Genomic DNA, 15,977 nt, shown 5'->3' with positions numbered 1-15,977 from the left:
AAGTAGGGGCGCCTTTTGGAGCACACCCAAAATACCCATTCTGGGGATCAGATGCCCTTTTATTTTGTCTCATTTACTCTCAAAGTCAGGTCAAATTTCAGGCTGTCTTCTGACTAATTGCTATTTATTCTTTGAACATAGAAAATGGTGTTTATTTTTTTTTCACTGACTGAAGTGAGCAGATTTTTTTAAAGTTAATTATGTGACAGTCTTGCTGTGGTACAAAAAGCTTGAGAGGAAATCGTATAGGGTGTATTTTTTTTATAGCATAGAAGAATATTTAAATACCAGTAGATGAACTACACAACTACTTCAAACCATTATCAGCAACCATGAAAGCACAAATTAAGCTCATTTTTTGTAATTCTGAAGAGTGATGGAAGCAAAGATTGTAGTGGGAACAAAACGAAAACCCTTTACTCGTTGATCTACAATTGATAAATATTTGCTGAAACCCGATTTCCACACATTATCGTTTCTACGAAATATAGTTTTATCAGCAAAAGTTTTAACTGCACGTTTCTGCAAGTTTAGAGGCCATTGCAATGAAAAACGTGCTGTCGGTAAATGACAGTGCATGCTTTAGTAATATGTGTGACACAGGATTTGCCACAATGCACCACCGGTTACATACCACATCTGTACCACTCTCCCGCTGAATGGACATGCTCATTTGCTACATCTATGTGACTTTCAGATTTCCCACTATCTCTTTGACTTCAATGATGTAACATTGATGGCAGCACCCCCACTCTGAAGACTGTTCCAAAACCACTGCTTTTTCCTTGCATTAAGCTTGGTCAAGGGCATGATGATTTACAATGAGGCAAAGTGGAATCCCTCATCGCACTACGTGATGTATTTGGGTGTTGTGCCGGTGGTTTCCGGTGCACGTCACCTGCCCTTGCTCTATTGACAGCCCACCACATGGTGGTGGTGTCCTTTTAATTTTGAGATGAGCTCCGGACCCGTGTTTATTAAGTTAATATGCACTGAAAACGAATAATACCAGCCTCCCATGCCATCATTATAGCTTTGTGAGGCCGGAAATGGTCTGAACTGTCAAAGTTGTAGGATGCCGATGCTTAGGTGGTCTGTTGGTACTGCGCTGTCAGGGTATGGGTGATACAGGCTGCAGTAGCCTTCCAAGAAGGGCCCTGGCACTTATTTTTTTACAAATTAAGCACTGAATTCACGCGTATAGGTGTAACTCGTATAGGTGTATAATTGTACTGGGAATAACTAGAGGCGTTATACTTATCCAGAATCGGGAGGAGAAAGACACAGCTAAAGACTATTGGTCCTTTTGTTATTGTACTTCAATTTACAGTACTGTAGGCAAAAAGAATATCATATATGATAACCTTGAAGACAGAATCCGGCTAACCTATATTGGAATATGCACTTGCCGATGGCAAGTTGTAGTTTAATTTACTGCGCCATTGTACATTGTTATGAGAAAACAAGGTGCATTCCTACTTTATCCCACCACTTATCAGTATTAATCATTTTACTACATAACCTTAATCTTACCGACCTCGTTCTCGGATTGGTTGTGATATGCAAGATGTATCCCTAGCCCACCTATTGTATTGTACCTGTATATGTAAAGCGCTCTGATACCCAAGGGTCACGTTTGCGCTATACAAAACTTTCTAATAAATAAATAAATAAACTCAATGGCTAAATCCGCAGCCAGGCACTGCAGGAACTGTAACACAAGGATAATGCTTAACGGGCACTTATCCTGACATCCTTTGGGGGCCATGCAAGGAAAGCAGTCCAGGATTCTTTCAGCAACACTGCTCCCACAATGTACATCAGTAATCATTTGGGAAACATATTGAGAGACTGTTTGGTGCATTGAACATTATGCTTATACAGATACTCCACAATAATTGACCAGCACAATTGAATAATCCAGAAACGCACACCTATATAGGAAGTCATTTGCCACATGATGGAAACACTCTTACATGCAATTCTATATGCTAGAAAATAAAACATCAGGTTTTGCTTCTATTATATTGTAATATCATTCTGCTGATATTGTATTTTCTGACATACGCTAATAGTAGCAGCCCTAACAATAATTGAATATTTGTATAAGGAGCTGGTTGTGCTGTGGAGCAACATTTGCATTTTGTGCATTCAGTGTTTCTGACTGGCACACACATGATTTGCGGCAGCAAAGAACTAGTGCTTCTGGGTACCGAGGCAGACTCCGAGATACTGGGCTACCTACCCAAAGAGCTGCCTTTACAACCGTTTGTAAAATCTTGTAACTTTGCTAATCTTTGTAACTAATTTATTTAGAAAATGTTATCACAAAAATAGCACTTTGTCTATAGTTTTCAAATGTCTCATTGAGGGCTGACCACCAAAGATTATTTTCCTAATGGTGGTGTTGATTTAAGTTTCTGTGGCATTAGAGAAACATAACGCGAGACCCTAAACGCTTGTATTCTAAATCAGTGACAACAAAATTGGTTATGACTGCTATGTACTGTCACCCCGACTGCAGAACAGGATCCCAAATAGTTATCTGCTTTCTGGACACGAACTGCACCGCTGAATCGCCTATTGATATCTTGGGGTGGGCCGCAGTGGTAAGGTACTGCCACTCAACATGGGTGATGGGACAGGGTTGATGTGTTGGGGGTCTCATCAGGGCACCCTGCAGGGGATCACCCATTTGTGCAAATATAAGTGTTAGGGCCCAAGATATTCCACTGCAGCCGTCACCTCCCTCAGCCGCTGCAGCCAAAATGGCAGTTCTAGTATTCTGTGCCTTAATCCAGTGTGGCATTTTAACTAAAGCAGGTCACTCTAAGCTGTGGGGATTTTTCATTATTTTGTAATATATTGAATAGCTAGACACTCATGCAGTGCTAAAATAAATATAGTCTCTTAAACAAGAGGAACCAGGAGCATTTTAACTCCATCCATGCTCATGACGAGCTGAGCTCGTCATGAGGCACGGTGCTCCAGTGGTACGCTCACACGCAGGGATAATTCCCCTTGCTGTGCTGAGCGTTCCACGGGAACGGCTGTGGTCCATGAGCACACGAGGACTGTACCTCATGACGAGATGAGCTCGTCATGAGCACGGGGGCGCTGTGCTTGCCAAGCCCGTCCCCCAGCACAGCGGGGGAATTACCCCCGCTGCGAAGGGGTTAACCAGGTCCTGCAAAAGTACTCCTAAGTCGTATATATTCATCATTGGGCCTTCTCCTCGTCGGGCTGGTGTTGCAATGCCTGACAGGCACCCGCAAAGGAGATGATTCATTGATAAAGCTGTTGGGTGTGCGGGGGCATGTGGACAGGGTAAGTGCGGTGAGTGTGCTGTGTAGTTTAAAATAGGTCGAGGGCTGCCCTTTTCAATAACTTTATTCCTAGGGTGCACAAGCTTAACTAAAATATGAGAGCCCTGTCTGGGTATAATGGTCCTACAGGGCCAGTGTGGTGGATGAGGTCAACATGTTTCTTGCAATGCATTGCAGCGCCGACCGGACGAGGAGCAGGCCCAATGATGAAGCATAACACCCTCCGGGATGTGTGAGGGCATTTCATAACAGACCTGAACACTCCCACACACCTAGGAACTGCATACTAGTTTATTTTTCATTTATTTTTCTAAAATAAATATAGGCTGAGAGTGTCGTATACTCTCATTAATAGGTGCTGGTGTTTAAAAAAAAGTGCTGGTACTGAGCACCAGTTAACACTGGCACAAATTAAGTATTGGAGCACCCTAAGCTTTAGTTATGCCACAGTTCCTTCTGGCGCCTCCATGGATTCTAAGATCATGGTTAGCAAAGGCAGTACCACAGATACTAACCAGGGCTGGACTGAAATCCAGACTCCGTCCGGGCAAAAATGTTCAACCCATCCCTACACAGCCGAAATCTATGACTAGAACGAAGACATAGTTAGGTCATGAAGACATAGTTAGGTCATGATGGAAGTCCATCCTGCTCTGAAAGTAGCCCCCTGGCCTGCAGCCCACAATAAAATATGCCAAAGCGGCAGACTGACCAGTCCAGTCCTGGAACCCAAGAGGAAGCTGGTATAGAAGAAGCTACCACCGGTTATCACTAATCCTGTTTGCAGTTTAGTTTCAGTTTGGTCAATGCTCCTAATGATCTATTATAAAAGTTTGTTTCATGGAACCATTCTGGTCGCCAATAAAAAGGCGATGGCAAGAAAGTTAAAAGGGCAAGAAGACAAAAACAGAGATAAATTATTTGATTGTCTGCAACACGTCAGTTCTAAGTTCTTTGTTAATAGCACTTTTTGTAGGAAAACAAATGACTGTAATTTCCAACTTGTGAAATATTTATATTTGATGTAAAAGTAAAACTGGTAAAGTTAGTACATGCACGCTACAGTACAACTAGGTTTGCTTACTTAGTTTTAGTTCATTGGAGTAGCTCATTTGATACCAATAATTTGTATAAAGTAGCCCAGGATTGGATACATGTTTTTCGGTATACATGGAACAACCTGAGAGCCCTAACTTCTCCTTTGGTTAGATATGTATTTGACAGCATTGTTAAACTGCCAAAGACCAATACGTTTTTAAGAATTCTTTCCTCTGCTTACCATGTTCCACTCCTTGCGAACTCGATACAATAATGCCTATGAATGCTTAGCCAGGGTATACCAATTCATTTTGCAGAACAGAAGTCAGTGTTTTTATTATTCTTAATTAACATATTTCCCCTCTTCAATTGACTAAAGCCTACCAGGTGTTGGACTCAGGGCTTCATATAAGGTAAACACTTTTTAATTACTGAAACACTGTCATTTACACAGTACCTGTCATAGGGCCCCATTACGATCATTCCGGGTATGTCTCGGCCCAGAATTATTGGCTCCACAAATTTCGGCCCAGAAACTTCGACCCAGGACTTCCCTGCAGAGATGCAGGGAATACGGGCACTTGGTTGAAGGGGATGCAGGCAGTTTGCTGCTCCTGGCCTCTACCTGCATCCTTTACTTGGGGAGAGCAGTGGAAGCTCCCCCCATTGAGACACAAAGGAACCTGCCTTCCTTGTCCCGCCGCCTCATTTCCACCCCTATGAGCAATATTTACCATCTAGTGGCAAATTTTCATTGTTTTGGGCTTAGGAAAATAAGTGAAAATGAGCCTAGCATTACCAGGTTAGCATGTTATTCCCTATTTCATGGGTAATAACTTGTAATGTCTATTACCTCACCAGGACATACCACTCACTATTATTAATTCCCGTGCCAGCATCTCCCCCCTGAGATATGAGGGAACTTTTAATGGGTCCCATAGTGTCTGCTGTCTGCAATAGTCAAGATATAAAATCACCCTTATGGATCAGACATTGCCACTAACCCACATGTACCCTTCTAGGATAATGTGTTGTGTACCTGAGTTGGCATTATCTGACAGTATGTAATCAGAGTCTAAGTGGCATGTAAAGTTCAATGTAGCCCGGGAGAAATATGTGAAAGTATAGCATGTGACCTTATGCATGTTTAAAAACATGTAGCAATCTGATGCAGGTGGGCTAAGATGTTTAACTAAAAATTATTATATTTTCAACATGTATAACATACCACTATAATAATCAACTGCCATACATCAGAAATTAGAAACAAAGCATATCATTCCATAATTTTAGCCAAGGGTGTGGAATTCATTAAAATATATACTTGTCCATGGGACAGGCTTTTATAAATATACTTGCCCTGCAACATAATCCACCTGTCCCTTTCGTGCCATTTAGTGTAGTGGCAAATTATGGCAGCAATCTTATTATATAGGAGTGCTGATATAGCCTCTTTGATTATGCCAGGGCTTATACCATAGTAGGGTTTGAATACTAGCAATTCCCTTATTTTGACACCTTTCTGCAGATCTACATACTGGGTTGAAGGTAGTGGTAAGCAATAATTCCAGGAGTGGAATTCCCTGTTGAGTGTGTGCAAACCTACTAACTTGAATGTTTCAAGGGTTTTCACAAGCTCTTCTCAAATCTTTTCCAATCTGAGAAGGTTGGAAATTTACTCCTGACAATGGCGGACTAAAAATTATTCCAGGATTGGGGAAAAAGTGGTTGGAGGGAAAGTGTACTTGCAAATGCTCAACAGATTTTCGCATGAGCAAATCTACACATGCATGTTTGCTCGTGCTAAAATGCAGTAAACAAATATGTTCTAGAATTCAAACTTCTTGACCTACTTCTGCAAATTCCTGTGAATTTATGTAAGCCTTAAAACTAATGCAAGAACGTATACCTTGGGTGCACTTTTGAGATTAGGGGGCAGATGTATCAAGAAACCATTTTGCACTTCTCAAATAGCGATTGTTAAGGAATCGCTATTTGAGAAGTGCAAAATGGTATGTATGTAGAATTTCGCTATATTTTAGCGATTCCTTAAAATTCCTTAATTGCGATTAGCAAATTGCTAATCGCAATTAAGGAATAATTTTCCCATTCATTTCTATGGGCCAGGAGGCCCATAGGAATGATTGTGCAGTAATTCTCAAATTGCGAATTCGCAATTTGCTAATCGCAATTTGAGAATTATTTCAAGGGTGCAGGGGTGTCTCATGGACACCCTGCTGCACCCCTGAAACTTACATGTGTGTGCATATGGCACACATACATGCCCTATGGGCATGTATGTGTGTCACATGCCACCTTCAAAATAGTCATATTTTGTTTTTTTAAAGGATTTCGCAAATTAACACGAACCTCAAGTTGGTGTTAATTTGCGATTCCTTAACCCAAATTCGCAATTTAAAAAAGTATCATACATGCCATTTAAGGAATCGCAAAATTGCGATTCCTTAAATGCATAAGCAAAATAAGGAATCGCAATTTTTTGCGATTCCTTATTTTGCTAATGTGTGATACATCCCAAAAGATGCTAAATGTCCGTTTGCGATTCCTTAAGGCCGAAATTCGCAGAATTTCGGCCTTAAGGAATCGCAAAAGGCTTGATACATCTAGGCCTTGATTTTATAATTGGGCCCCTAATTAGGTCTGGTGTTAACCAAGACCTTTTGTGTTTATTAAAATCCTCTCTCTCTCTCTCTGTCTATCTATTGGCTGGCTTCACTATGAGTGACATCATTCTGCTCTTTCACAAAGAGCATATTGGCACACTAAGTAGTTTTGTTCAGAGCCAGGAACGAATGTGCCATTGTGTGCTTTTTGAGACCAAACATATTTTTTGCTGTTTGCCAATGACTGTTATAATGGTGAGAGCCTAGCAGCACCCACGTCAATGAGGTTTTACAAAAACCATGCTAAAATAAGACGCGCATTGACAAAACCAAAAGGCTGACACCAATTTCAGACCAACTGAATTTGCCAATGCAATTATTTTTATGTTACCCATATTCTTGTTGAAACTGGTTCCACCAATTTTCCATTAGGAATATTTTTGGGAAATACTAGCATGCATCAACACATTTTATAAATGATGCTGTAAAGAAATGGTACCTAAAATTTTAGGATGTATGAAGTTACAACGCATACATATACATCGCGGTACATTACATTGCGTTTTTTACAACTCAGTCATTACAACGACTTGCTTTGAAGGGCGCTGGACTTAGGAGTAGTATAATGTACTATTCCAACTCCAGTCTACATACAGTAGGGAAGGTGTTGGATAGTAATTTATACTATTCCTTGTCCTAGAGCGCCATCCAGCGAAAGTCTTTGTAACGACTTGCGTTGTGAAAACTGCGATGTAATAGCATCACAATGTAATCCCCGTGTTGTAAACGATGTTTCCCAAAAATGTACAGTAATTTAGCATAATGTTTTATATCGAGTTGCATTTTTTTGTACACATTTTATTTTGAAAGCAAGGAATCCTCAATCTTGCTTTTAACCTTTTGCAAGTATTTGCATCTAGTCAGGGAGTATTCTGGGAGCTTTATACATAGCTTCATACTGCTAAACTTTGGAAACGTGTGTACACATTCATACTGGAATCGCTGTCAGAAGAGCAGTTTGAGCTTACAACATTCCTTTAGAATGCTCACCCTAATGATAAAGTCTTTGGTTTAATTAACCGTAAATCCAAGTTCAAACAGCATTGGCGTATGAACACAGAAATGACCTTAACTGCAGACAATTCCCTTCCCTGATCTATACTTTTGTACTATGAACTGGAAGCCAAATGATTTGTGCTACAGGGGGTTGAGCTCACTTGTCCCAAGGACAAAATACACATAAAAACGTGTTGTCCTTGACCCCAAACAATATGTCCTGGTTGTCAGGCTACAAGGTAGCTTTGCTTCAAAATAATTCAGGAAAGGGGGTGGTGATGAACAGAGTGTCTGAATTAAGCAGACCACTCTTACCCAGTCCAAAGATCAGGGCTTGATCCATCACTGTTTTTTAGCTCACTGCACCATCCCAGCTCAGAACTTGGCTATATGCAAATTAGTCTGACCCTGGCCCAGTGCATCATGGGAACAGGGCAGACCAATCTACCAAGCCAATTCTTATACTGGGAAGGAAACAAGCTACCGGGGACCGGTTTCTGGCATTTCAGCCGTCTTCGGCCCGGCTTGCTTGAATCCTGATGGTGCAATGAGCTAGGGACTCACATCTGAGTATACCCTTCCACGCTTATGGTGGACAAAAATGATTCAGAAAAGGGGGTGGTGATGAACAGAGTGTCTGAATTAAGCAGACCACTCTTACCCAGTCCAAAGATCAGGGCTTGATCCATCACCGTTTTTTAGCTCACTGCACCATCCCAACTCAGAACTTGGCTATATGCAAATTAGTCTGACCCTGGCCCAGTGCATCATGGGAACAGAGCAGACCAAACTACCAAGTCAATTCTTATACTGGGAAGGAAACAAGCTACCGGGGACCGGTTTCTGGCATTCAGCCGTCTTCGGCCCGGCTTGCTTGAATCCTGATGGTGCAATGAGCTAGGGACTCACATCTGAGTATACCCTTCCACGCTTATGGTGGACAAAAATGATTCAGAAAAGGGGGTGGTGATGAACAGAGTGTCTGAATTAAGCAGACCACTCTTACCCAGTCCAAACATCAGGGCTTGATCCATCACCGTTTTTTAGCTCACTGCACCATCCCAGCTCAGAACTTGGCTATATGCAAATTAGTCTGACCCTGGCCCAGTGCATCATGGGAACAGGGCAGACCAAACTACCAAGCCAATTCTTATACTGGGAAGGAAACAAGCTTCAAAATAGTCAGATGGCAGAAGTTCCTTGTCTGATCGAGCAAGCAAGGAACTTTATATCTGAGATGAGGTTCTAGATCTGGAATCTATTGTCAAATAACAAACCCAGTTTTGCTGGCAAGGGTTCAGGGATATTTTAGCAGTAATGGGCTGATGTCTTTTCACACTGTTTCACTCTATCATCCACTTAAATGCTGGTCATTTTGTTATATTCTATATAGGTGTCCCAATATAGGCCGGGGTAATATCCTGACCTTTCACCTATATTTGTCTCTACATTACATACATATACGGCTAGGTCTGACCCTTTATCTAGATACGGTACTGCTTACAGAACGTGGGATTTTCCCTGAACAATAGCCTTATGCAATATGCATGAGGATTCTTGGATTCTTGGAAACTCAGCAGGACTACCATCTCCTGCATAATAACTATGTACAATGTTCATTCCCGATTCATCCTAAGTCTGACAATGGCACAGCAAGGTAGAACCCCTGGGGATACCTTTTGGTATATAAACATCACATCTTGCTGAGATATTGAGAGGAGATCAGGACTTCCCTACAGACACACTGACACGAGACGCTGAGGTTCCTGCATACAGATACTCCAGCTCGCAGTGGTCTAACATCCCTTATAGGGTGTCCAGTTCAATACCAAGACTGATTCCCACAGTCTCTCCCTTCAGGTAATGGGGTTGACTTTATCCTAGAGGGATTCTTGGCTTAAAACCTACATACATTCTAGGTACATTTAGATACATCTAGTTAGGGTAGCATCATAGGAGTACGCATTTTATTATAATGTATGCTTGCCTGTATTTAAGGTTATAGAAAGATGGTAGAAATCTACCATCCCTTTACCTTTTTAGTGCTTCTAATCATTTATATCTGTTTCTGTCTAGTGGTTGTTTCAGCACACCTATTTCACACTAGAATGACGAGTGTTCAATAAATGCGTATTGAAAAATGTCCATATCATCTGTTCTGAGACAAATTGATCATGAGTGACTGAGTGAAAAGTATTGCACTGTTTCCACGGTCGGCGATTTTAATATACACAGTGAGTGTGATTCAAATGTGGGTGCTGGGTCACTCCTGATGGATTTAGCTACATTGGGGTTAAGCAAGCTCAATTACGGCCCTCCACACATAGCTGGTCACACATTGGATATTATTTTTTCAAACTCTTACAATGTCTCTTGTAGATCCCCACAGCCATTGCCATGGTCGATCATGCATCAATCACATTTTCTATCCAGGCCCCTAGAAGGCAATCAACCCTAAACAAGTCACTCATTATCTTTGTAGACAATGGAAAAAAGTTACTCCAGAGGGCTTTTTAGCCTCTTTTATAGAGCCACGGATTTCAGAATCAGACAATATAGAGGAGGCACTCGCCAAGAATAATCAGGCAGTTTCTAGTGCTATTGATCAGTTGGCACCATTGAAATCTTTCCCTACCACTCCTAAGCGCCCCAGAATGCTTGGTATTCCCCCCTACTTCGTGCTCAGAAACAAATTTGTAGGAAGCATGAAAAGCTGTGGCGTCTCACCCATGATGAGGAAGACCGAGATCGGTTTTATGTATCTTTGGCCGACTACCATAGGGAAATCAGGGCAGCAGGTAAAACCCATATAGCACTACAATTAGATCAGGCTCATAATGACCCTAAAGTGCTATACCGTGTTCTACAGTCCTTCACTAACCCAAAAGCCTGTGAGAACCCAGTGGCTCCTACACAAAAGTTGTGTGATGACATCTGAACTTTCTTTACACAAAAATAGAGATCATTCATGGCAAAATAGTTCTGTCAGGGAAGCATTCTACAACCATTATGCCTCCCGAAGCGCTGGCACAGACAGCCACCCTATTGCTGGAAAGTTTCCCCTCAGTCACACAGACAGAGATAGAGTCCCTGATTCATATTTTAAAATCAGGATCACCTCTGGAAAACATCCCGGCTAAGATCACCACTTCCCTTGTGTGCCATCTGTCTCTCTCCATCGTCCATCTTCTCAATCTTTCCCTGAAAGAGGGCCTTGTCCTTTTGGAATGGAAAGCAGCACAGGTTATGCCTATCTGTAAGAACATCAAGGCACCTCTGACTGAGCTTTCTAATCTCCGCCTCATTTCTCTCCTGCCTTTCCTGAGCAAGTTATTGGAGAAGCACATAAACACACACCTCTCCAACCATGTCGAATGGATGGGTAGTCTTGATCCTTCTCAATCAGGCTTTCGGCCAAAATACAGCACAAAATCAGCCCAACTAGCAGTCACCGATAACATCAGGATGACCCTAGCTTCCAGTTGGTCTTGAGAATTGTATTTTCAGCAATAACTTTCAAGTGTGGAGGAAACAGATTATATGCTCAAGATATGGACGACCAGTGCCCCTGCACTATATTGCAACCATGTTGGGTAGGATGAAAAGTCAACTCACCACGTGATACCATTAAAATTTACTCCAACTCCACAGAGACAGTATCCAATAAAACAGGAAATGAAAAAACAGGTCAGGGACATCTCAGATCAACGTGAATACCAGGGTGTGACTGAAACTTGCACCTCTTCAATGAATAATCCTTTGTTTCCCGTAATAAAACCTGATAATTCAAATCGTCTAGTTTTAGATTACAGACATCTGAGCTCATGCACAAAAACATTTGCAGTACAGAACGCACACAGTGCTGCATTAATGAATAACATTGTGCTGAAAAAATACAAAATGACACTAGGTTTCTCGAATGGATTCTTCGGCCAAAATATAGCACCTGAAGCAGATGCTTGAGAGTCGTTTTGTCGACTACCCCAGCGGTATAAGAATAGCCCGGGTTGTTTTCCACCAGGGTAACTGAATCACTTCAGAATCTGGACGAGGAGGCATTGTCCCATGTAGTTTATATTTATCTGGCAGCAAATTTTTTTGTAAAATGTGCGATGCTCCAAGCTCCACAATCATTGAAAAATTTACAATCCATACTGATATTCCTGAATTTCGGCAGAACATACATTTTGGATTACGCAGAAAGGGCTAAACCTTTCTACGACCTTATAAAACCTGATTTTTTAGTTAGGCAATGGACATCGAACACAGAGATATCCTTTGTTCCCTACAAGCTGACATGATAGCATCCAAACACTTATAGACACGTGTAAATGTCTGCAATCTAGTAATCCGTATAGATGCAGATTAATCTGAGTACACCTACTTAACATACAATAAAGGTGAAACTGTACCCGAAGCATACAAATCACACTTGTACCCAAACGCTGAAACGTGTTTTGCATCTAGAGAAAAAATTATGACAGACGTTCAGACTGCTGTAGTGAGAGAAAGAGCACTGGCTCAGGGGAAACGAATAAATTATGTGACTCTGGTACCGGCCTTAGAGGCTGTGACAAAAGCAAGCATTCCAATTGCTAAAGCCTTACATTCGAGATGCATACAATGGGCTAATTCTCTCACTACATCAGATGTTGAATACAGATATTACCCAAGTCTGAAAACACAAGCATTTCTGCAATATGAACAAGAATGTCATACCCCGAATGAAATAATGCCTCTAGATCAGTACGAATACATAATTTACACTGGTGGATCTGCTCAGCCGGCCACTGGAAGTAAACAGCAATACAGAGCTGCATGTGTGATTGTAAAAGGTATGCAGGATGGCAAGTTCCATCCAAGCTGTACAAAAACTCAGTCGCTGGGAGACTGCACGGGTCAGCTAGCAGACCTAAAAGCTCTTTTACTGGTACTGATTAATACTGATCAAGAATTTCCCACACTAATTGTGTGCGATTTCTTCTACTGTGTCCAGTCATACAATGAATATCTTCACTATTTGGGACAGAATGAGTTCAAGGACTCAAAAGGTGGCACAATTAATCATACAATGCTATGGGAACAGATAGGCAGGTTGAAAAACGAACTACCAAGAGCTCACGTGATACATACGTTGAGTCATCAACGTGATGGTGTTCACGTTGAAGGGAATTCATTGGCTGATGAAGCCGCAGAGGGGGCAGTACGAACTGCGTCGGTAGCTGCAATCACTCATTAAAAAATGAGAATAGACGGACAAATAATAGTAGCGGTCATTGCCTCACGCAAAGACAACAAGGTACTGCCGAAAGGTTTTTCACACAAGTACTCTTACAAGTTAGATGCAAATAACGTTCCATTTGCTCAGATTCCATGAGTGGGGCATAGAGTAATACCAAACATGGATCGCAGATTAGGCTTAATATTATCTGCACACAAGGGTCTGGGTTCTGCGCACGCAGGAGTTACGGCGACAGTTTCTTTACTGAAACAACGCTATTGGTAGCCAGGATTAACAAAGCAGACCAAAGATGATATATTAAAGTGCGACATCTGTCAACAAATGAAGGGGTCCACTGTAGCACGTCCAGCGCAGACACAAATATTATTATCAGACAGATCGCTCACATGTGTCTATTTGGACCACCTCAACCCCTTACAATCTGACGAGGCTTACAAGTACATCATGGTTGCAGTGGATTCCTGCTCGAGATTCCTATGGGTATGCCCTCAGCGCTCGGCTGACGCTCGTGCTGTTGTCAAAGATTTGCGAGTATTTATAGAGACATACGCAGTTGGCACATTATATTCTTACCGTGGCCCTACATTTAGCTCTAGGGCTTACAAGGAAGCCACGGGAGGTTTGGGGGTAGCATTGCGGTACTCCTCTCTGTACCATCCTGAGAGAAATTTGGTTGTGGAGAGGAAAAAACGGGTCTTAAAGCAATCTTTAAACAGCAAGAGTATTAAGATTGGGTGGTAGTTGGGTCAATCACTTCTATGGGGTACAGCAGGCTTTCAATAACATGCCAAGAAGTTCTCTAGGGGGGTGTCACTCCTTATGAGATCCTAATTGGGACGAAAATGTGGGTACCTGATTTTGATTGCGAAGGCACAGTGGCGGATGAGAAACCGTTTGACATCAATAAATGTTTGGCTGTTTTACTGGATCTGAATGAATCCAGAGCACTACAGAACAATGTGCAGGTAAAACGGACCGCCACTGGGGAAGTCACAGCAAGGCCTGTCAGTCACAGCAAGGCCTGTCTGGGTCCCTAAAGTCGGGGATCTGGTCAGAGAAAAGATAACGGACAAAAAAGAATTTGGACCAGGATACAGAATGCGTGTACCTGTCCTGGCCGTTGAAGGAACAAGAACTGTACTTCTGCCACCTCTCACTGGTAAAAAGGAGAAAAGATTTGTCACCATTCATCTGATCAAACCACACTAAGTGCCGATACTGAATAGCAGGCCTCGTGGGCTCCTGGGTAGCCGACGTCCTCCTCTCGCTACTATACAGGAAGTTCAGACAGAAAGGTTCATCCCATTTGAAGAGTCACCTATACGGAATGATGGATTATGCAACAATGCCATGGAACTCGTTCCTCTTGAAACAGAAATTCTTAATCAAAATAAGAGACAAATTTCAATTCAACCTAACAATGAGGTCTACATAAACAAGTCTCAACAAGAGCCATCTACAAGTTCAATAAAACCTGCCGAGTTACCAAAAATAGATTGAACTGCATCCGGCTATTTCATCAACTTTGATAACTTTTCATTGAATCCAAGTGAATCTGGAACATCGCTAGCCCCAAAATCTCGTCACCATCAAATCGAAGACTTCTTCATTTTTCTTAAAAAGATTTACCTGGTGCCACCTTGGACTGAACTTTGGATAATCACTGGGATACTTTTCTTTCTTTTCTGGATAGGCTTAGTAACTGTCCTCTGCTTACTTGTTAATGGAAGTTACCCACGCCAAAGCTCTGCAGCTTCAACGGTGAACTTGATCCTGAATCCTCATGTTTCATCACATCGTGAACAAAGATATTTGTCATCAGTGAACATTACAGCAGTTTTTACACTTGATGGTATAGTATGAAACAAGGTTAGTTATGATATATTTGGCCCAACTGAACTTTTAAAAATACCACATTTATTTAAAATTTCTTTAAATTATATCATTACCTCCAGTACATTTTCAGATGATTGGGATTTTGAAACTGTAAACAATATGTTGTCCGATTTAGAACAATCTGCCGCATTTTCTAGCAATGAAATATTACAAGACACATCAGATTTTAACACCATGTACTGTTATCAACATTATGGTAATAATTTTCTACTCAAATCCAGTCTCCCTAGGAAAATCTTCACACATCACCAATGGGAACATTGCCCTACACCACCAAAAAGTAGTTTGAAAACGTTTGCACAGATATGTTCATATTTTTCAGGGTTTAACATTTCAGACCCAACCTCATATTACTATAAGGCAGAAGTCTTCACTCTGTGGGACGCGATCCCCCAGGGGGGCCGTGGAGTCCTGGGAAAGGGGGGTCACGCATTTCTAGGCCTAACGTCTGCCTGGTATACAAAACATGTGCTAATCCTTTGCACAAAGGCACCGTGATCATTAAAATACTTCAGCTGAAGTAAATTGTGTCTTGTGCGTAAAACGAAAAGGCCCAGCAGACAGATAAAACAATCCTTCTAACAAACCTTCTTTCCAGGGTGCCTGCTTGCCTGAATGAAATGCTAATGTGTGCTAGAAGTGAATCTGCAAATGTAAAGAATCCTTGGGAGGGGTTCTGGCTTTAGTTGCTCCAATCACTCCAAGCATTGTGATGGCAAAGATGATTTTTTTGGTATTTTTTGCCTGGTGGTTAACAACTGGGCTGTGAAGTGCATGCATTTAATCATAACTGTA

This window comes from Lissotriton vulgaris, chromosome 12 (assembly GCF_964263255.1).
Source record: "Lissotriton vulgaris chromosome 12, aLisVul1.2, whole genome shotgun sequence".
NCBI lineage: Eukaryota > Metazoa > Chordata > Amphibia > Caudata > Salamandridae > Lissotriton > Lissotriton vulgaris.
Note: the sequence above shows the minus strand (reverse complement) of the source record.